Source organism: Ambystoma mexicanum, chromosome 5q (assembly GCF_040938575.1).
Source record: "Ambystoma mexicanum isolate Mex_15411 chromosome 5q, UKY_AmexF1_1, whole genome shotgun sequence".
Classification (NCBI taxonomy): domain Eukaryota; kingdom Metazoa; phylum Chordata; class Amphibia; order Caudata; family Ambystomatidae; genus Ambystoma; species Ambystoma mexicanum.
This window is the reverse complement of record NC_090933.1, coordinates 424,288,288-424,309,119: the sequence shown is the minus strand read 5'-3', so window position 1 is coordinate 424,309,119 and position 20,832 is coordinate 424,288,288. Positions and strand designations below refer to the sequence as shown.

General features: G+C 50.6%; 1 protein-coding gene across 8 annotated transcripts in view; it reads left to right on the top strand.

Moving 5' to 3' along the window:
• Window positions 1–20,832, top strand: part of OSBPL1A (oxysterol binding protein like 1A) — a 2,815,351-nt gene that overhangs the window by 638,399 nt on the left and 2,156,120 nt on the right. The window lies entirely within an intron of this gene.

The window sequence follows — 20,832 nt, the reverse complement described above, 5'->3', positions numbered from 1 at the left end:
ACATGCCTAGGCGGCTAAGAGCAGGCTATGAATCGTCTTTGGCAATCTCACAACTACATCATCTTGTTCTTCTAAACCAAACAAAATTAGCATCAGTACTTTCTCCCTTGTTACCCCGTCTAATTCTTTAATCCAACTCAGGACCTCATCCCAGTATGACTGGACTGCTGTGCAACCCCACCACATGTGCCACTAGTCGGCTTTCATCCCACATTCACGCCAGCAAAGAGGACTTCCTCCTTGGTACATCTTTGTGAGTCTAACAATCGTATTGCGATCTATAGAGGAGTTTGATACCATGGAGTTTGTATTGGCAGGCAATGGATGTTTGTGCCGTTTTCCTACACATCTGAAGCCAAGTGCGTGGGGACAGGTCTTGTCCCAAGTCAGCTTCCCATTTCGTTTTTATTTTATTGGATGGGGATTTTTTCGTTTCTACTAAGCCTCTGTAAAGTGCACTGTTAGGCAGAATCCTGTGCAGTTCCCTTAGGGAGCACTACAGAAGATTAAGACTACAGGTATATGCAATAAATCCCCTTTGGTATCAGTCTTTACAACAAAGATTTAGTTGGTAGCTTTGGCTAAGCAGTCAGACTTATCTCAAGAGGGAGATGAGTAGTATTCAGGGTTTAAACATTAGGACTACAATACTATGGAACAAGGAAACACTGACCAAAACTTTGTATCAAAAAGAATATATTTATTTATTTTACACACTCTGATGTTCACACACAAATCGCTATTCTAAAAGCAAGTTAAATCAGTCAAGAAAAGTATACACAACTCCCTATTTAAATTGTAGACAAGTTTGAGCAAGAGTGAAAACGGAGCAAAACGGCACAGTGAAAACCAAGCAGGAATGGAACTCTAACAATTTCCCAAAAGGGAGGGAAAGGACAAGATATACAGGAATATACTCTTAAACACACCAGCAACACTTCGCAATAAGTTTAGGCAAGGCAGGACTTTAGTATGTATAATACTGAGGTGAAAACCAAGCAAAATGGCACTTCACAAGTTTAAAAAGAGGGAAGAAAAAGGTGGTTATAAGAGTTAGGTGCAACACCACATTTGTAGGTGAAAAGAAATCTAGAGAAGGCAGTAGTAACAGATTTAGCCAGAATCAATAGGCCTGTGCCAGAATCAGTGGTACAGGGCAAAGTGCCCAGGAGCAAAAAAATCTTGTCGCTGCAGTCAAGTTTTTGTTAAACGATTCGAAAAGGCGGTTGCAGAAGGTGAAAGACAATGTTAGAGGTGGCCAGCCCAATAGGTAAATAAAGGATTTAAAACACCTTTAGCAGTACCCAACGAAATGGGAGGCCTGGCGGAACAATGTAGCTTAAAAGTGGAAGAGGCTCCTGTGGTGGCAGTAGTTCCTGGCAGTTCCTGCAGTTCGGGAGATCCAGCAGAGGAAGAGAGGCTCTCATCGTGGGGGAAGGTTAGAGTTACTGCACTGCCCAGGGATGGAACCAGCCACGGTGCTGCCAACCAAATAAAAGGTATGCTCCTTTAAATCGCGGTCCGGGTGGACGGGTGCTTGGCTATCCGGTCTCCTAGTGCTTTGCACTGGCGATTCGACCAAGGCAGGTCCGGGAAGGCAATTGGCGAACTGGTTGGCCCCACCAGCTCAAGGGAAGAAGACTCTTGCAGGTGAAGATCTTCTCTCGTCGTGTGGAGAAAAGTGGTGAGGATCTGCAGCAGGGCTTCACCGGTGGTTCAGTCGTTGCAGATGTCTTCAGCTTCTCTCCTCTTCGGCTTCTTAGTTCCAGTGGCGACGTCTTGTCCTCCAGTCCTCAGGACCCTGCTTTTATGCAGCAAGACCCCCATTCATACAGCCTAGCTGTCACTCACACAGTGGGGTGGCTCTCCTGGCGGGAGAACCCCCCCAGCCTTTCAGGGCATAGTGCGACTTGGGTTGCATAGGCAACCCTGTCCAGGGTGCCTTTTCCCCCTCCCACACATCCTGTCTACCCCAGACTCGGTGGCGCTGAGAGGAGGGCTTCTGTGCAGAAGCCCGCCAAAAGGACCAACAAAGGATCCCTGACCTGGGTTAGGACTATAGAGAAAGACACTAGAAATAAATTAAATCAAAGTTCTGGCAATAAAAACCTACCGGAGTAAAGTTAATATTAAAATAAACCAGGATATGTTAGAGGCTGTCAGTAAAAGTGGTAGCCTCGAACAATGGGAAAATCCCATAGAAAAATATTTGCGGTCGAATATTTACAGTAGTAACCACTGCCACCAGCCAGAAACTTTTGAGAGAGGGACTGTACGGTACCCCCTCAAAAATGAACACTAGGGAAAAACTATTAGCCCTTCCCAGTACCTCCATAGTAAGATGGGTTGTACTGGTTTTGTGACCCATTTCTTTACCTCTCCCTGTCTCCGTACACTCCACAAGGTTCCTAGTATGGGATGTTCTCGTATTCTCTTGAGTAACTTTGGTCTGGGTACCCAGAGCCATTCCCCCACAGTTGAAGGAAGGAGATGATGATCGTCTAGGCCTACCCATTGTAAGTCTTTTCGTTGTCTAAGTTGTGGGATCAGAATTCTCAATTGAGTCGCCTTGTAATACAGGTGTATGTCTGAGAGTCCCACCCCTCCACTGTTTTAGTGAAGATGAAGCAGTGCATTGGAGAGCCTGGGTTTTTTGCCTTGCCATAGAAAACGTGATGGGGAGCTTTTAGTGGAGACAAAATATGGGTTGGGAATCTGAATGGGCAGCATCTGGAATAGGTACCGGATTTTCAGTAGAATCACCATCTTAATGGTGTTGAGCCGTCCCATCCATGAGAGTGTGAGCTGATTCCATCTTTCAAGGTCCTCTTCTATTACTGTCATCAGAGGGGGAAAATTGGCCTCATAAAAATCTTTGAGATCTCTGTTAACATTGATGCCCAAATATCGTAGTGTACCCCAACTATTTTTCATGCCCAAGGGTGTGAACCGCCCCACGTCGGCATCTCTGCATTTATCTTTCGGGAGGAGGACTGATTTTTCAGTGTTCCTTTCAATCCCCGCCAGTTGCCCATATGCCTCAATTATCTTGATCACTGCTGGGATTGATGTTCGGGGGTTTGTCACATGCAGGAGTATGTCGTCTGCATAGAGCCCTAATTTGTACATTTCACCCCCAACTGTGATTCTTTCTACCTTCCTATTTTGTCTTAATCTTTGGGCGAGTGGTTCTAGCGATAGAACAAAAAGTATTGAGGATAATGGGCATCCTTGCCTAGTTTCTTTTCATATTGAACCATCTCGAATAGCCTCCATTCTCCAGCATGGGTCTGGCATGGATTCACATGCTCATGAATATTCCGTCGTCAGGCTGGGAATCCTCGGTAAAGAAAAAATCAGTTTCAGTTTTGTTTCTTAATGGTCTTTCTCCTAATAACCAATCACTCGTCTCAGTGTCATGCTGTCCCCAGCCAATGACTGCCCTCTAACTAAGCCCCTCCTCTGGCAGCCATCTTCAGATTTTTACAGCACGTTCAAGTGTTGGGAGTTCTCGTGCTATAGCTCTCGAGCTTTTACTGCGTTTTGCGATTTTTCAAAGAGTTTAATCTCATTATTTCGGTCAATCGAGCCTCAAGCTCCACCGTTTCTACTTCCGATCAACAGGGACCCGTTTCGGAATTTTCTGTGCCCCTCAAGGGCGAAGTTCTCATCGAGTTTCGCTAATTGGAGCATTCTGGAAGATCTTTGAAGCCTACCCCACGTGGACATGGCCCAGGAAACACGATGCCCGGATCCAAGCTGTTGAGGAGCTGCCCTGGGTGCGGATTGCAGAATGTCTTCAAGGAGGATGAGCACTCCAGATGCCTCTACTGCCTTCATGAAGGCAAAACGCACGAGGAGGAGGACTGTGCGTTTTGCAAGAACATGGTCGGATCGGACTATGAAGGATCGGCGTACCCGCCTCACCAACTGGCTGGAGGGGAAGAGCCCAGCAGCAGGTGTGAAGAAGAGGAAGTCCGAGCAGTCTTCTAAGAGCTTTTAGGGGCGCTCCGGCGACGGGGGCCCAACAAAAGGCAAAGCACTGTGAGTCCGGGAGCGCCGATCGGTCAGGCTCCTCGGTTGCCAGACAGGGTGCACTTTGAACGAGGCCATCAACCACAAGCCAGCGCTCTGGCTTGGGGAAGAGGAAATCAGAGAACCTGGGTAAGCTTCGGGAGAAGCCCCTGTCGATCCCGACAGACAGCCGAGGGGGAGCGAGGCAGTGACCCTCCCCCCAAGGTGAAGGCCTCAAGCGCGGCCAAGGTCGCAAAGGCCCTGATTCACCCGGCTAAGGCCTCTATCGAGGGAGTCGCGGCAGCCCTGGCAAAGCCTGTGGAGGCTACCCCAGTGGAGGCGACCTCGGGGCCTAGAGTTTCCCTGCCACCGCAGAGGGAATCCTGTTAAGGAGAATTCTCATTCTATGGCTAATTTCCCTTACATATAGAGTCCCCCAGCAGCTTTGCTGGGTTTGAAGGGTTTGTTTTTTACTCCTGCTAAGAGTGAGACTCTTTTTCCCACTCTTAGGCATTTTTGCTATGTGTTTTCTAGGCTATTTTTGTGTTTAATGCCTATGGAGTTTTCTCTCCCCTCCATAGGAACCATCTTTATGCACATGTTACACAGCACCCTCCGTGCAGTGACACAGGGGTGTCGTAGCGACCCCCAAACATAGACTCCGTACCCTGGGACTGACTAATGTCTCCCAGGGCATGTAAAGTATCAATTGACTTTACTAGTCGAATCCTATGAACTAAACCAGTACAAAGCATCTTACTATGGAGGTACTGGGAAGGGTTAATAGTTTTTCCCTTATGTTAATTTTCTAGAGGGTACTGTACAGTCCCTCTCACAAAAGTTTCTGCTTGGTGGCAGTGGTTACTACTGTAAATATTCGACCGCGAATATTTCCCTATGGGATTTTACCATTGTTCGAGGCTACTACTTTTTTACTGACAGCCTCTAACATACCGCCGGTTTATTTTATTACTAACTTTACACCGGTAGGTTTTATTTGCCAGAACTTTAATATTAATTCTTTGTCATGTCTTTCTCTAAACTCCTAACCCAGGTCGAGGATCCTTTGTTCGTCCTTTTGGCGGGCTTTCGGCACCACAGAGTCTGGGGTGGGTCCATTGTGTGGGAGTAGAAGTAGGACCCCTCAGCAACCCATGTCGCACTCTATCCTGATAGGCTGGAGGGTCTCCTGCCAAGATGAACACACCACTGTGTGAGTGACAGCTAGGCTCCAAAAATGGGAATCTTTTTGCATAAAAGCAGGGTCCTGAGGACTGGAAGAACAAGACGTTGCCACTGGAACTAAGAAGCCGAAGAGGAGAGAAGCCAAAGACATCTGCAACGACTGAACCACCGGTGAAGCCCTGCTGCAGCGTCTCACCACTTTTCTCCACACGACGAGCGAAGATCTTCACCTGCAAGAGCCTTCTTCCCTTGAACTGGTGGGGCCAACCAGTTTGCCAATTGCCTTCCCGGACCTGTCTTGGTCGAATCTCCCGTACCCTGTACTCAGAGGCCGGATAGCCAGGCACCAGTCCACCCAGACCGCTATTTAAAGAAGCGTACCTTTTATTCGTCAGGCAGCACTGCGGCTGGTTTCATCCCTGGGTAGTGCAGTAACTCGAACCTTCCTCCACGACGAGAGCCTCTCTTCCTCTGCTGGATCACCCGAACTGCAGGAACTACTGCCTCCGCAGGAGCCACTTCTCCATTTTAAGGTACATTGTTCTGCCAGGCCGCGGTAGCACTACAGGTGTTCTAAATCCTTTACCTACCTGTTGGGTTGGCCGCCCCTCTCTCTTAACATCGTCTTCCCAACGTCTGCATCCACCTTTTCCACTTCGTTAACCAAAGACTTGACTGCAGCTACAAGAACATTTTTGCTCCTGGGCCCTTGCCCTGTACCAACTGACTTTGGTACAGGCCTACTGACTCTGGTCACATTTGTTATATCTGCCTTCTCTAGATTGATTCTCAGCTAGAACTGTGTGGTGCACCTATTTCTTTTAACTACCCTTTCCTTCCCATTAAACCTTGTGAAATGCCATTTTGCTCAGTTTTCATTTAAGTATTGCTTATACTGATGCACTGCCTTGCTTAAACTGGTTCACAAATTGATGGGAAGTGTTACTAGGGTGTGTAAAAACCTATTTCGATATAACTTGTGTTTTCCCTCCCCTGTGAGGAATTGTTAGAGGATCCCTTGTGTGTTGCTGTCACTGTGCCGTTTTGCTCAGTTTTCACTCTGGTTCACTTGGTCTACAATTTAACTTGGGAGTGTGTATATTTTTCCTTTGACTTAATTCAACTTGCTTGATGACTGTGATACATGTATTTTATTAGAAGTGTATAAAATAAATATATATATACTTTTTAAATACAAAGCTTTGGTCAGTGTTTCCTTGTTCCATAGTCTAATGGGCCTATTGTGCAAACCCTGAATACTGCTCATCTCCCTCTTGAGATAAGTCAGACTGCTCAGCCACAGCTACCAACTAAATCCTTGTGGTACAGACTGATACCAGAGGGGATTTATTGCTCTCACCTGTAGTCCTAATCTTGTGTAGTGCTCCCTAAGGGAACTGCACAGGATTCTGCCTAACAACCTGTAGTCCTAATCTTCTGTAGTGCTCCCTAAGGGAACTGCACAGGATTCTGCCTAACAAATCCTCTTTTCAGCCCATCTATAAGACCCATGTGAAACCCCGAGTGGAAAAAGAGGGGGGAGCCCGGTGGCCATCACGGACACAGATACAGCCTCTGAAGAGGAGCTGGCTGGAGTCGCGAAGATCCTGACCAAGAAGTTCAAGGAGGTCCGGTCCCACGGGAGGGATCCCGACGAGGCGGACGAAGAAAGCGACGGTGGTGCCGACGAGGAGCCCGTGGAGGCGGGGATTCCACTCTCCAACCGTCGCGCCAGTCGCAGCCGGTACCTGGGCCACACTACAACTCGGGAGCAATCTTGATGGCGATCCAGGCCTTGTGTACGGAGATAAGGACAAGGTTGCCCTTACCCCCAACCGACGACCCAGCGGAGCCTGGACCGTCGGGAAGCCCTCCAAGAAAGCGGAGGAGAATTCACCCCCCACCCGTCCGTGCTTCACGGCCTTCATCGCCTTCTCCTGATCCGAGGGATAACACGGGAACGGAGACCGCCACGACGAGGATGGATGACGGTGGTGACGACGGGATGGGCCTTCCATCACCACCTTCTCAGGCCTCCCCCCCGCCCCCGACAAAATTGGCTCCTTCCATGCCATGATCGCCAAGGCATCCAAGCTCTTCCAGCTCTGCCCCGAGGAACAGAAGGAAGGTGTCCTCTATCAACGGCTGAAGCCTAGAGGAAGACGGTCCTCTCGGTCCCATTACTTGACGACATCTGGGACGAGGGGCTGTCGCTCCTGAAGAACCTGTCCACGACTCCTGCCAAGAGACCGGTACGAGAAAAAGTACCAGGTCCCGGATTCCGCCCCCATGTGCCTTAGGGCACAGCCGACCGCGGATTTGGTCGTCTCCGCGGCGGCCAAGAAGAAAGCGGCGGGGGCGACGGCTTCAACTTCGACCTCCCCGCCGGACGGCGAGAGGAAGAAACTGGACGCCATGGGACAGTGGGTCATCTCGTCGGCAGCAACGTTGATTACGCGGCCGACGCCCTCGCAATCGTGGCCCGCTATGGCAGGGAGCTGTGGTTTAAGATCGATCCCCTGCTGGACTTGCTCCCGGACGACAAGAGGGCTGAGGCCCTGGAGATCCTACAGGAAGGCGAGGTGGCGTTGGACCACGCCATAACGGTGGCCACGACATTGCTGACACCGGTATTCGCCAGATGAGCACCAGTGTTTGCCTTCGCCGGCGTGGTTGGCTCAAGGCAACCGATTTCCACCAAGACGTGCAGACCAGAGTTCTGGACATGCCTTTCGACAGGAACAACCTGTTTGGCAAGACAGTGGACGAGTCACTACAGGCCATCAAGGCCGACACGCAGACGACTCGGGCCTTGGGGGTTCTGCAACGATGACGGCCGCCCTTTCAGAACTCTGGAGGCAAGCAAAGGATTTGGCTGCGGCTCCTCGACGTACCGCCAGGCGGCGCGCTCCTCTACGCAGGAGGCCTACAGAGGACGCGGCAAGTCAGGACGATCTTGTCGTCGCCAAGGAAGCCAAGGCGGCAAGGCCGCGGCCAAGCAGGACTGAACCGGCCGTAGCGTCGGGACCCCACCTGAGCACCCCGGTTGGAGGCTGGCTGGCGATGTTCGTCAGCGTGTGGGAGTCCATCTCCACCGACCGTTGGGTGCTGGATGCCCTGGCCCGCGGGTACACTCTCGAGTTTCTAAAGAAGTACCCCCGCATACCACCCGTGGCCAGTGTTAGGCAGAAACCTGTGCAGTTCCCTTAGGGACCACTGCAAAAGATTTAAGACTACAGGTGTTGGCAGTAAACCCACTTGGTAGCAGTCTGTACCACCCAGATGTACCTGGTAGCTGTGGCTGAGCAGTCAGACTTCCCTCAAGAAGAGTTAGGCAGTATGCAAAGTATACACAATAGGCACTCAGATACAACAATACATGCAAACACTGACCAGAGCTTTGGTATCAAAGTATATAATTATTTATTTAAAAACACAATGTTTGAAACACTCCAGCACTCTTGTTGTAAAATATTCTAAACACAGTTACTATTGTAATATGTACACCCCTTTTTCCAGATACGTCACAGTAAAACACCACTTATTTTCATACAGAGGTGAGCGCTTAACTAGATTGCACTCCAATAAGTTTGTGAGAAAGGGAGGGAAAAAGACAGAATATGGAAAGTACACCACTCTAAGGTTCAGGAACACTGTTAGCAAGGCAGAAGAGCAAAAGTCACTGGTGAGCCAAAGTCCAAAGGCTGGGCCCACTCTTAGAGAGAGCAGAGCACAAATACGCCCAAGATCACACAGTTACACTAGGCTTAGAAAGTCTTGCAGAGAGTTCACAAAGAGTTTAGAGAGGTCTAGGAAAGTTTAGCCAGGGTGTCCCAGACTAACCCAGGGAAAAATCTACCCCGTACAGTCGGTAGCAAGGGAAGCCAGGCAGGACACGGGACCTTAAGTGGGAAGGATCCTCCAGTGGTGGCAGTTGTTCCTGGTAGTGGGTGCAAGTTGCGTCGTCGTCCAGGGGAAGTGAAGATCTCGACTTGGAGGAAAGATGAAGGTCGTTGCACTACCAGGGAAGAAACCAGCCACAGAGTTTTCCGGTTAAAGGTGGTACCTTTGTTTCGCGGTCGTGGTAAAACGTGGTATCCCGGTTGCCGGGGTGCTTGGCACAGGCAAGGCGGCCACGAGGTACGTCGGGAAGGCGAAAAGACGGTGAAACTGGTTATCCCCACCAGTCAAAGGAAGAAGACTCTCCGGCGGGAGATCTCCTCTGTCGTTGGGAAAAGTGGTGAGACGGTCCAGCAGGGCTCCACCGGTGGTGGTGTCGTGGCAGGTCGGTTCAGCTTCTCCCTCGTCGGATTCTTAGGTCCTGTGGCGACTTCAGAAGTTCCAGTCCCCAAAGCCCTGCTATGCCGGCCGGCTCACCACTTGGGCCAATCAGGACGGAGTGCGACTTGAGTTGCCTAGGCAACTCAGTCCAGGGTGCCTAAATCCCCCTCCACCCCTCCTAAGTACCCCAGACAGAGTCTGTGGAGAAGCCCGCCAAAAAGTGGAACAAAGGGCTCGACTTGGGTTGGAGTCACAGAAGAGAACACAAACGCCATTTTAGAATCAAGTTTTGGCAAAAAATACCAACCGGAGAATTAATATTAATTAAATAAACCGGCGGTATGTTCGAGGCTACCGTAAATAATTAAATAAAGATAGTAGCCTAAAACAATGGGAAATCCCATAGGAAAATATTCGCGGTGGAATATAAAAAGTAGTATCCACTGCCACCAGCCAAAACTCGATCAGGGGGGACGGAGACGTGCCCCCTCGACTAACAGACCCTGGAGCAATCGAATTGCCCCAGCCAGTACGTCCACAATATGATGGTTTGTACTGGTTCTGTTCAGAATTTAAGACTAGTAAAGTCAATGGTGACTTTACATGCCCTGGGAGACAGTAGTCAGTCCCAGGGTATGGAGTCTATACTGGGGGGTCACTATGACACCCCTGTGTTACTGCACTGAGGGTGCTGTGTAACACACATCACAAAAACACATGAAGCCCTATGGGGTAAAAGACCCCATAGCCCATTAAACACATCTAGATTCAAACAAACACATTCAAGTCATGCCCAAGAGTGAGGGTAAAAGAGTCTCACTCTTGGCAGGAGAAAAAAATAAACCCCAAAAATCCAGCAAAGCTGCTGGGGGACTCACTAGGTTAGGAAATTCAGACTAAACAGAGAATTCTCCCCAACAGTCAGGAAGGAAAACCACGTCCCTCAACTGCTGCTGGAATTAAGGGCGATGCTGAAGAAAGGAGCCATCAAGCTCGTCCCAAAGAGGGTCTGGGGCTCCAGAGTGTACTCACGATACTTCCTCATAAGAAAGAAGACCAGTGGCTGGCGACCCATCCTGGACTTTCGTCGTCTAAACAAGTGCATCAAGTCCCAGAAGTTCCGGATGGTCACCCTCCAGCACGTGCTGGGGCAGCTGGAGGAAGGAGACTTCCTATCGTTGTTGGACTTGGAGGATGCCTACTTTCACATCCCCATTCTAAAAGGACATCGAAAGTTCTTGAGATTCGTAGTCCAAGGGCGACACTATCAGTTCAAGGCCCTTCCCTTCGGCTTGAAGTCGGCGCCCAGGGTATTCACCAAGTTCCTAGCACCAGTGGCGGTGCGGCTGCGCCTGCAGGGGATCCACGTCTACCTCGACGATTGGCTCATCCGAGCAAAGACAAGAGAACTTGCAGTCGTGCACACAGCGAAGAACGTCCAACTGCTCACAGATCTGGGATTCTCGATCCACTTCGCGAAACCCCACTTGGTGCTGTCGCAAGTCGCCCTGTTCCATGGAGCCAGGCGTGACACAGTGGTGCAATTGGCTTCTCCGTCGGAGGAAAGGAGGAAGGCCATCCTGGGCAAGGTGCAACGGCTGTCGACTATGGACGTGGCCTGGGTGAGGTCCATCAAGTCCCTGCTTGGCATGATGTCCTTGTGCATCTACCTCATGGGCCTGTGCAGGTTGCGAATGCATCCACTGCAAGAGTTCCTCGACGCCCATTGGACGCAGGCGGCGGGCAGCTTCGAAGACAGGATCCTGCTCAACGAGACCTTCCGCCAAGCGATCTGGTGGTGGGGCACCTGCGCGCATCTTGCGGCGGGTATGGACTTCCAGACCCCGCACATCAGGAGACTGTGACGACAGACGCCTCCCTGGAGGGATGGGGAGCGCACACCGGAGATCTCCACGCAAGAGGCCTTTGGCTCCCGGAGGAGAGGTCACTACACATCAATGTCCTGGAGCTCCAAGCAGTGTTCTGGGCCCTCAGGTCGTTCCTCCTTTCCCTCAAGGGAAAGGTGGTAAGGATCTTCACCGACAACACCACCATGTTCTACATCCGGAAGCAGGGAAGCACCAGATCCCCAGCCCTATCCAAGTAAGCCCAGGATCTGTGGCACTGGGCCGTCGCTCAAGGGATTTTTCTGTTACGCTTCCACCTGGCAGGAATAAAGAACGCCGACTCGCTCAGCAGGGAGCTGAGCTCGTGCCACGAGTGGGAACTGCGTTAGGATCAAGTGGATCTACCTTTCCAACGATGGGGCAATCCCCAGATCGACCTGTTCGCGACGGCGACAAACACCAAGTGCCGGAGTTCGCCAGCAGGTTTCCTCAGCTGGGGGAGCATGGGCTATGTCTTCTCATTACCCTGGGACGGCCTGTTCCTTTATGCCTTCCCGCCGTTGCTGCTGCGACTCATCAACCAACTCAGACGGTCCCGGTGCAGGATGATCCTTGTCGCACTGGCGTGGCTGAGGCAGATCTGGTTCCCAGACCTTCTGGACATGTCAGCATCCCCCCCAGTCAAACTCTCGACGGAAGCGGATCTCCTCGCCAGAGAAGTAGGTGGCATCCTCCACCACGACCCGGGGTCACTGAACTTGCAGGCCTGGCTCCTGCAGCACTAGAGTTTGGAGGGTACGATATTCCAGCGGACTGCAAGGAGGTGCTTGCAAAGGCCAGGGCGTCCTCAACTCTCAAGTGCCATGGACACAAATGGAAAAGGTTCTCTGTCTGGTGCCATGCACATAAGATTAACCCTGTGCGGATTACAGCCCCTCAAGTTCTGCCGTACCTACTGTCGCTGCCCAAGGCAGGGCTAGCTCATGCCTCGATCAAGATACATCTGGCGGCGGTCTCCCGCTACACCAGGACTCCGGGGCGATCATCTCTGTGGTCTCATCGCCTGGTGAAGGAGTTTATGAAGGGACTGTTCCGATCATTCCCGCCAGTGAAGGCTCCGGCCCCGGCATGGGAGCTCAACGTGGTGCTGAGCAGGCTCATGGGGCCGCCATTCGAGCCTCTGCATTGGGCACCGTTGAAGTTCCTATCGTGGAAGACGGCGTTTCTTGTGGCCATCACCTCCGCACGACGAGTGGGAGAGATAAGGCCCTCTCCTGCAAACCACCCTACCTGACATTCCACGAGACGAGGGTGGTGCCAAGGACGCACCCCTCCTTCATGCACAAGGTGCCGTCAAACTTCCATCTCAACGAGCCCTTGGTGTTACCTGTTTTCTTCCCGTCGCCGGTCGAGAGGACTTTGCACTTGCTGGATGTGGCTAGAGCGCTGAGGTTCTACGTGGACCGCACAAAGTCTTCGGAAGACGTCACAGCTGTTTGTGAACTTTGGACCTGTGAACAAAGGGAAGGCCCTCTCGAAGGCTTCCATTTCCAGATGGCTCTCAGGCTTCATCATGCACTGTCACTGGTTGGCAAACCGACCGCTGTCCGGCCGTCCGAATGCCCATTCAACCGGAGCGATCGCTGCTACCACGGCGTTCCTGTCTGGTGTGCTCTTGCTGGACATCTGCATGGCTGCTACGTGGAGGTCGATGCACACCTTCACGAGATTCTACTGGGTCGACCGGGATTCCAGGGAGGAGTCCAGAGTCGGCCAGGCAGTGCTGCGCAACCTGTTTGCCTGAAGGTGGGCCTGGTGAGGGGGTAAGAGATGCTTAATGTTGAGTTGATGTAAATGCTTAATGTTGAGCCTTGCCACCTCCCATGGTTGTGCATGTGTGTATTGCTATGTATTGTTGTATTCATGAGCATGTGAATCCATGCCAGACCCCATGCTGGAGAAGGAACAAGTTACTTATCTGTAACTGTTGCTCTCCAGCATGGGTCTGGCATGGATTCACATGCGAACCCTCCCTCCTACCCCTCTGCGGCTCTTCTCTTGGTCCCACTGCCACTCGTGCTACCAAATCTGAAGATCGCTGCCAGAGGAGGGGCTTAGGTAGAGGGCAGTCATTGGCTGGGGGCAGTGTGACCCAGAGCACGTGATTGGTTATTAGGAGAAAGACAGTTCAGAAACGAAACTGAAACTGATTTTTTTCTTTACCGTGCAGGAGAACAACAGTTACAGGTAAGTAACTTGTTCCTTGACTGCTACGCAGGTTTTCAGGGCGGAATATATCGCTTTAATGCCCCAGATGAGTTTTGGTCCTATTCCTAAGGACCCCATGCAAGAAATCCCATGCCATCCCGTCAAACACTTTCTCTGCGTCTCTGGAGAGAAGTGTGGGCTCTCCTTTCATCCCCTGTGCTTCGTTGATTAGATGAAGTTTTTTTCATTGTGGCTGCTCCCTGACGTGCCATTATGACAACCCACCTGGTCGGGGTGTATTAATTTAGGCAAATGATTTTCCAATCTGGCTTTGTTGATCCTGGCGTATATCTTTGCATCAATGTTGAGGAGTGATATTGGACGTTATGAGCCACAGCGTTTGGGGTTTCTACCTTCTTTAGGTATTACTGCGAGGAGAGCCTGGGCGAATTACACGGGTGCTTCGCCTGTCTCCAAGATGTCATTAAAGAGAGTTTCCAGGAAGGGGGTCAGGATTGGGGAGAATGTTTTAAAGAATCCTGGTGTGGAGCCTTCTTTGCAGGGTGCTTTCCCTAACTTGAGGCGCCCAATGGCTTTTTTTTATTTCATGTCCTGTGATCGGCGCCTCAAGGACCTCGGCCTCTACTTTGGATAGTGTTGGGAGGTGTGACTCTGTGAGATATTTGTCGATTTCCCCCATGGGTGCCACCCCTTCGATATTGTATAAGGTTTCATAAAAGGTGGCAAATGCTTCTTGAACTCTTTCTGCCGTGTCTGGTTTATTGGCATCTGGTCCCTCTATTTCATTGACCCACCCCTCGGCTCGTTGCTTACGTAGCCGTGTCGCTAAAATGGCATCGGCTTTGTCCCCTTTTTCGTAGAATTTTTGTTTTAAAAACTGCAAGTTTCTGACCCTTTCCCTCTTCAACTGTTCTCAGCTCTTCTCTTAGGTCTCTAGCCTCCATAAGATGTTTTTGTCTATTTCTAGGAGAGGACTGGGCGAGCTTCTCGGCTGCATCTATTTTTCTCCTTAATCCCTTCTCTACGATTGTGTCTTCCCTTTTTTTCTGGGCCCCTTTCCTGACGAAAATACCTCTCCATGTGGCCTTGTCCACCTTCCACACAAGACCTTTCCGCACCTCTCTTGTGTCATTAACAGTAAAGAATTGTTTAATCTCGTTTTCTATTTCTTCTCTAAAGACCAGATCTTACCATAGTGATTAATTACACCTCCATTTCTAATTTCGGGGGGATAGACCTCAGTTTATATCTACTGACACCATATAGTGGTCTGACCATGTAATCGGGTGGATGTCAGAACTCCCAACACCTCTAGCAAGCCTCTTGACGTGTATTACTAAATGATTCTTGTGAGTGCCATGTGGGCTGGAGTAAAAGGTAAAGCTCCTATCCTGCGGGTGAAGATACCTCCATCTGTCCTTCAGACCATATAGTTCCAGGGCCATGTTGATTTCTGCTGCCCCCTGACCTCAAGGTTTGCGCTGTGCATCATCTTTAGTTTCTCTATCTAAGGTTATGTCCATCCAAGCATTAAAATCTCCCAGGAGTATGAGATGACCCTGTGTTTCAACTATTATTTTTTCTGTGGTTCTTTATAAGAATCTTCTCTGACCTTGGTTGGGTGCATAGATTGTTGCAAAGATAATTTTTATTGAGCCTGCTACCAGCAGTGCTCTCCCCTCTGTCTGCCCAAGTTTTCGTGATCTCCATGCATATTCCTTTTCATATTAGGACACCCACCCCCGCCTTCTTAAGGATCCCCAAACTCCAATATGTTCTGCCTATAAGGCCACTGGGTATTCTACGCTTGTCGCCTTTCTGGTATCTAGTGTCTTGTAGAAATAGAATGTCAATATTTGATCTCCTAAATTCTCTGGCGACTAAGGATCTGTTTGTGGGAGAATATAGACCTTTGATATTCAGTGTACATACTCTGTCGACCATCTTTGTGGGCCCCCATTATCACCGCCATCTGTGGGGTCTGTGAATTTTGCCCATCTCTGTGTACCAGACGTGTCCCTCGGGTACGTTATTTCTGGTTGTGATAAGGATTTTGTCTTAAGCCTTTTTGGTTTCTTAAGTGTTCTCCGGAGAGTTGTCCTTAGCCCCCTTCCCCCTGCCCCACAACCCTCCTCCCCTGCCCCCCCCCAATACCTCTTTCCCTTTGAGGTACCTGGTCCCTCTCAGTTAACATCACTAGATGAGTCCGAGCCACCAGTGGGGTCCTTTACCCAGACCCCTGCTCTTACCATCACACTGTAGGGTGCCCCCCATTTTACCTTCAATAAACGCTTCATTTAATAACTCTAACATTGTTCAACTTAACTGAATTTGCCGTGACTTACCGGGTCGTGGATATGGCCGGGTAACAGTTTGTATGTTTGGTGTTCACCGGTCCGAGCATTACTCACAACCAGTGTTCTCAAGGTAAGTCTGCGTGTGTGCTTGTCTCTTTGCATCGCTCTGTGAAGTCTTACAATCTTTGTGACATAGATCGAATAATCTTCAAAAAGGCATTTTAGAGTCTGATAAATTGTACTCTTGAGGTGGCCTGTGGTCTCATCCTCCTTTTCTGGAATTCCGAAGAGGCAGAGTTTGTTCCTCCTTTCTCGGTTTTCAAAGTCATCCATCTTTAGGATCATCTCTGCTTCTTGACGCTCCATTTCACTTAAGCGTATGTCCATTTGTGTTTTTCATGGTGTCAAATGAGGACTGATTGTGTTCTACTTCCAGCAGCCTCTCTTCCATCTTGTCCAGCCTGGTATTGATCTTGTCCACTTTGCCACCAATATGGGCATGCATGCCTCTTATTTGAGGCGACGTCTCCTTTGGTGGCCATTGGGTCCTGGCTTCCAGTCGCTATTGCCTTGTCTTTGTTTGAGTCGCGGTCTTCCTTTCTACCTGGGAATGCGAAATCTGCCAGCCTGTTGCGGGGATTCATGCACTGATTTTGTTGCTTGTGGCCACCTCGAGGATTCTAAGTGACGCAAGACACTCCCACCTACTTGTGTGTGTGGAGGGGAGAATTTGTGGGTAGCCAGAGTTGGGTAGCCCTGTTTTTCACAGTAGGATTGCTGTGGAAGTGTTCTCCGGCTGAGTTGTCATTGGGACGGTCCCCTCAGGGTGCTCTGGTTCAATTCTGATGATCTGAAGTCATCGGGCACACGCCCCGAGTCGGGGTCCACACACTCTTGGTCTCCTCATTACGTTGCTTGGTGGGGGGGGGGTACCCTACGCCCTCACTTGGTTTGGGAGTTGACCCGTTCTCTTTCCAGGATGCAGTCCCACAGTGATTGCTAGGGTCTTTCTGAGCGGTCATTTGAGGGGACCAGATTTGTGTTCTGTTGGCTTCTACAGGACTTTGATTCTTCATGCAACGCAGTGAGCCACGACAGAGGAGGGTTCCTCTCAGCACTGTGGTTTGTGCAGAATGTGTGGTATGACTTCAGGACTCTGGCGGGCAGGCGGGCCTGTTTGTTTCGGGGGGTACAACTGGCAAATCTTTCACCATTCGGGGGCAAACTCTGGTGTCCCCCTTGCTGCAGCTAGTAGCTCAAGTTAGCAAGGCAGGGAGCACCCCTCCCAGAAGGGAGTCCTCACATCCTGCTTCATGTTCGGTGGTTTGACTTTTATTCTATCCCTGTCTGGGGAGTCTGTTGCTTCGTCGGGTCTCCTGTGAGTCAGGGACCGACACAAGAAAGTTGTGCCGATCCGCGCAGACCCCACGATAGTCAGAACCACTTGGTGGCGTACCGAGAAGCAGTCACTGGTGCTTTCCAGGGTGAGGGAAGACGCAGCGTGTTTGCCTTGACTGAGGGTTGGAGTCTTGAGTGTATGCCACTTGTGCGTTCTGCAGCTTTGATGGCCTGTCGGCAGTGGCGTGGCTGTCGTGTGCGTGTGTGATCGCTTGGTTTTTCTGGTGTTCCTTTGGTTCTGTGGCCTCCCAATGTGGGCCCTGTTGCTATGCTTGTGATATGTTATCTCTGGATCAGAGTAGAGCAGTGTATGATGAGCCTGCCGAGTCTGCCGGGTTGTGTGCACGGGGAGTGCTCTGCACTAGAGACCGGTACCCAGCGTGGACCTCCGACGTGAGAGCAAGTCCACAGCTCTCAGTGATTGCTGACTGTGGGGGCGTTCATCTGCCAACATGGTGCTGTATATCACACGGGCGGCAGGTGGGGGCGCAGCGGTGGAGCGAATCTGCTGCGGGTGACCAGCAAGTTAGCGGGGGGTTCGCCAGGAAGTGAAAATAACAGGAGACACGAACGGATGCCGCCCGGGACCGCAGGCCTCACTCATCTTCTGTTTCATGACGGATGGTGCTTGTGCCTAATCTGTTGTGCTGAGTGGGGAGGGGGATGTCAGCGGTCTGGCTTCCAGGTCTATGAGTGGCACGAACCAACCATCCCCCGTGCGGTCTGGGTGCCTCCAAGCGTAAGCTCACACAGGCCTCTGAGACCCCAGTGGGGAAAGAGGGTTAGGGAATCGCTGGTTGGATGGGTTCAGCTTGCGAGGGTCACCGGAAAGAGGTGCAGGAGAGGGGAAGTGGATAGGACAAGGGGACACAGGAAAACACAATCAAATGCAGTTACATTACATTTCAAACAAACATGCACTCAACACAGTGTGAAGTAGAAAGGCACTTAGCTCTGGGGTGAGTGCTGGCCTCCTGCCTGCGCACTCTCAGGTCCGGTTTTGGAGCAGTATCAGTGCTGCAAAGAGAGCAGGAATTACTACACGTGTTTCTTCACATTCACACATAACACACACGGCCCATGCGCCAGATTGGTGCCCCCTTCAGAGTTAGCCTTCTGTCTCCAGCCTTCGTGTTAGTTGCATGCAACGCAATGATTTTTGCTCTTGCTGTGCGGTCCTAGCCGCACGTGGCTCCGCATAGAACCTAGGTCATGGATTGCTAGGTTTTAGTTAGATGCGCCCCCTCAGACGACAGTTCGTGCTTTCTGCCGCACGTGGCTAGTCGCGACTTATGAGTCGCACAAGTCAAGGGTGAACGCGGTGTTCGCCGCGTGGCTAATCAGGTATGCTAACTATGGTAAGCATATGCACTGCTTCTTGGCGATGGTCCTTTAGTCTGCGCGCTATCGCGGCACCCCCGCTAACATCTATGGCAACGGAGATTTAGTCCGACATGAACTTAGCTTTCAAATGAGCAGGGGGATTTAAGTTGCCGGGCTGAACCCCCTTCGCGTGCCCCTCTGCTGCTTCTAGCGGTCTCTGCACTCCGCTCCGTAATGCCACTAAGTTCTGCAATTCCCCGTTGCTACGGGCCTCCCCTTGCGCAGCGCGACTTATCTTAGTCAGGCGAGGGGCCTGTGGAGGAGATTGGCGGGGTGTGGCCCCTCGTGCTGATCCCCGATGCCGGAGCTCCGGTAAACACGTCTTCTCTGGTCGCGTGTTGGAGCACAAGCCCCGTGCTTTGTCTTTGATGTGCACGCGCGCATGTGCCTCGCCCATCGTGGGCCTAGTTAAGTAGTTCCTGGCCCAGGGGTGCTTGGGAGATGTAGTTTTGTAGGCTCTGTTCCTGCAATGAGGGCATAGAAGCCTTTTATAAGGCTGTAGTTTATTAACCTTTGTTGGCATTTTCATTTCACAAGCATATAAATGTGTATAGACAGTCCCAACATTATCCTGCTCATAGGATCTGGAGTCTTGTCCCATGACAGTACTCTTCCCCCCCCCCACCCCCCCTGCCCCCCGCACAGAAGGACCTGGGCTTGGGCTTGTCTGGATAATTCAGGTGGAATCTTTTAACTAGTCTTGGAGCATGGACATTCCGGGCTGGTTCCCAGGAACGCTCTTCTGGCCCGTATCCCACCCAATCTATGAAATAGTAAAGCCCATCTTTTCGTTGTTGGGAATTCAAAATAGCTTGCACCTCATATTCCGGATGACCCTGGACAAGTATGGGCGGTGGTCTTTCAGTACGAGTAGTAGAGTGGGCTGGCTTTAACAAGGAAACATGGAAGGTGGGGTGAATTTTCATTTGGCTAGGCAGGTCTAATCTCACTGCTACTGGATTGACTATGGCAGAAATGGTGAATGGGCCCAGGAATCGGGGTTGCAATTTACGTGGTCCAGCTAATTTAAGATTAAGAGTGGACAACCATACTCTATCCCCTTGTTGGTATTGAGGATTTGTTCGCCTCTTTTTATCGGCATAGGTCTTATAGGTTGCCTTTGCAACTTCTAGGTTTTTGCGTATATGAGTCCAGATGTGCTGGGCATGGGCGTGACGTCCCATCAATGTAGGGGTATCTACTAATAAGGAATTGGCAGCTGTGGGCAAAACCCTTGGATGAAAGCCATAGGCACCAAAAAACGGGGTGCACTTAGTCGAGGTATGTTCTGTGTTGTTATAGGCAATTTCTGCTAACCAGACATATTTTACCCAAGATGTTTCAGCGGTAGTGGTATAGCAGCGTAAATATTGCTCTAGGCCCTGGTTCACCTTTTCAGTTTGGCCATCGGTCTCTGGATGGTAGCCCGATGACAGGCTCACTTCCATATTAATCAATTGACAGAAGGCCCGCCAAAACCGTGAAGTGAACTGAGGACCTCGATCCGTAACCACGCGTGTCGGCAAACCATGTAACCGTACAATATTCTGTAGAAAGAGCTCTGCTAGTTCTGCTGCTGTGGGAGTTCCCTTACATGGGATGAAATGACTCATTTTGGTGAGCGAGTCGACTACTACCAGAATCGAAGTGAAACCTTGAATGGGTGGTAGTTCCACAATTAAATCCATGGTAATTGTATGGCAGGGAGTCGGTGGTGTGGGCAGAGGTTGTAACAATCCTGCAGGTTTTTGATGGCTGGATTTTTGTCGGGCACAGACGCTATACTTGGAGACGTATAGACGCACGTCGCGATTCAGAGTGGGCCACCAATAATGCCGGGCTACATTCTGCTGGGTCTTGGTTATACCCGGGTGACCTGCTGTGGGAGCATCATGACACCATTGCATGACTTCTTTTTGCAGCTGCACTGTGGGTAAGTACAGAGCCTTGGCGTAATATGGAAGCCCTTCCACTAACGAATGCTGACTCCCTCTAGAACACCAGTCCTGTAGTTCTTGTACTGACATGGCCCGGAGTACATCCTCAAAGATGTTGGGTCTTCCCACTACTCCAATAATACGCGTAGCGGGCACTATAGTGCGGGGTTCTGTTGTCTCCTTGGCTTCCCCTTCGGGGTACCTAGACAAAATATCTGCTTTTTGATTATTGACACCTGGACGATAGGTAATTAGAAAGTC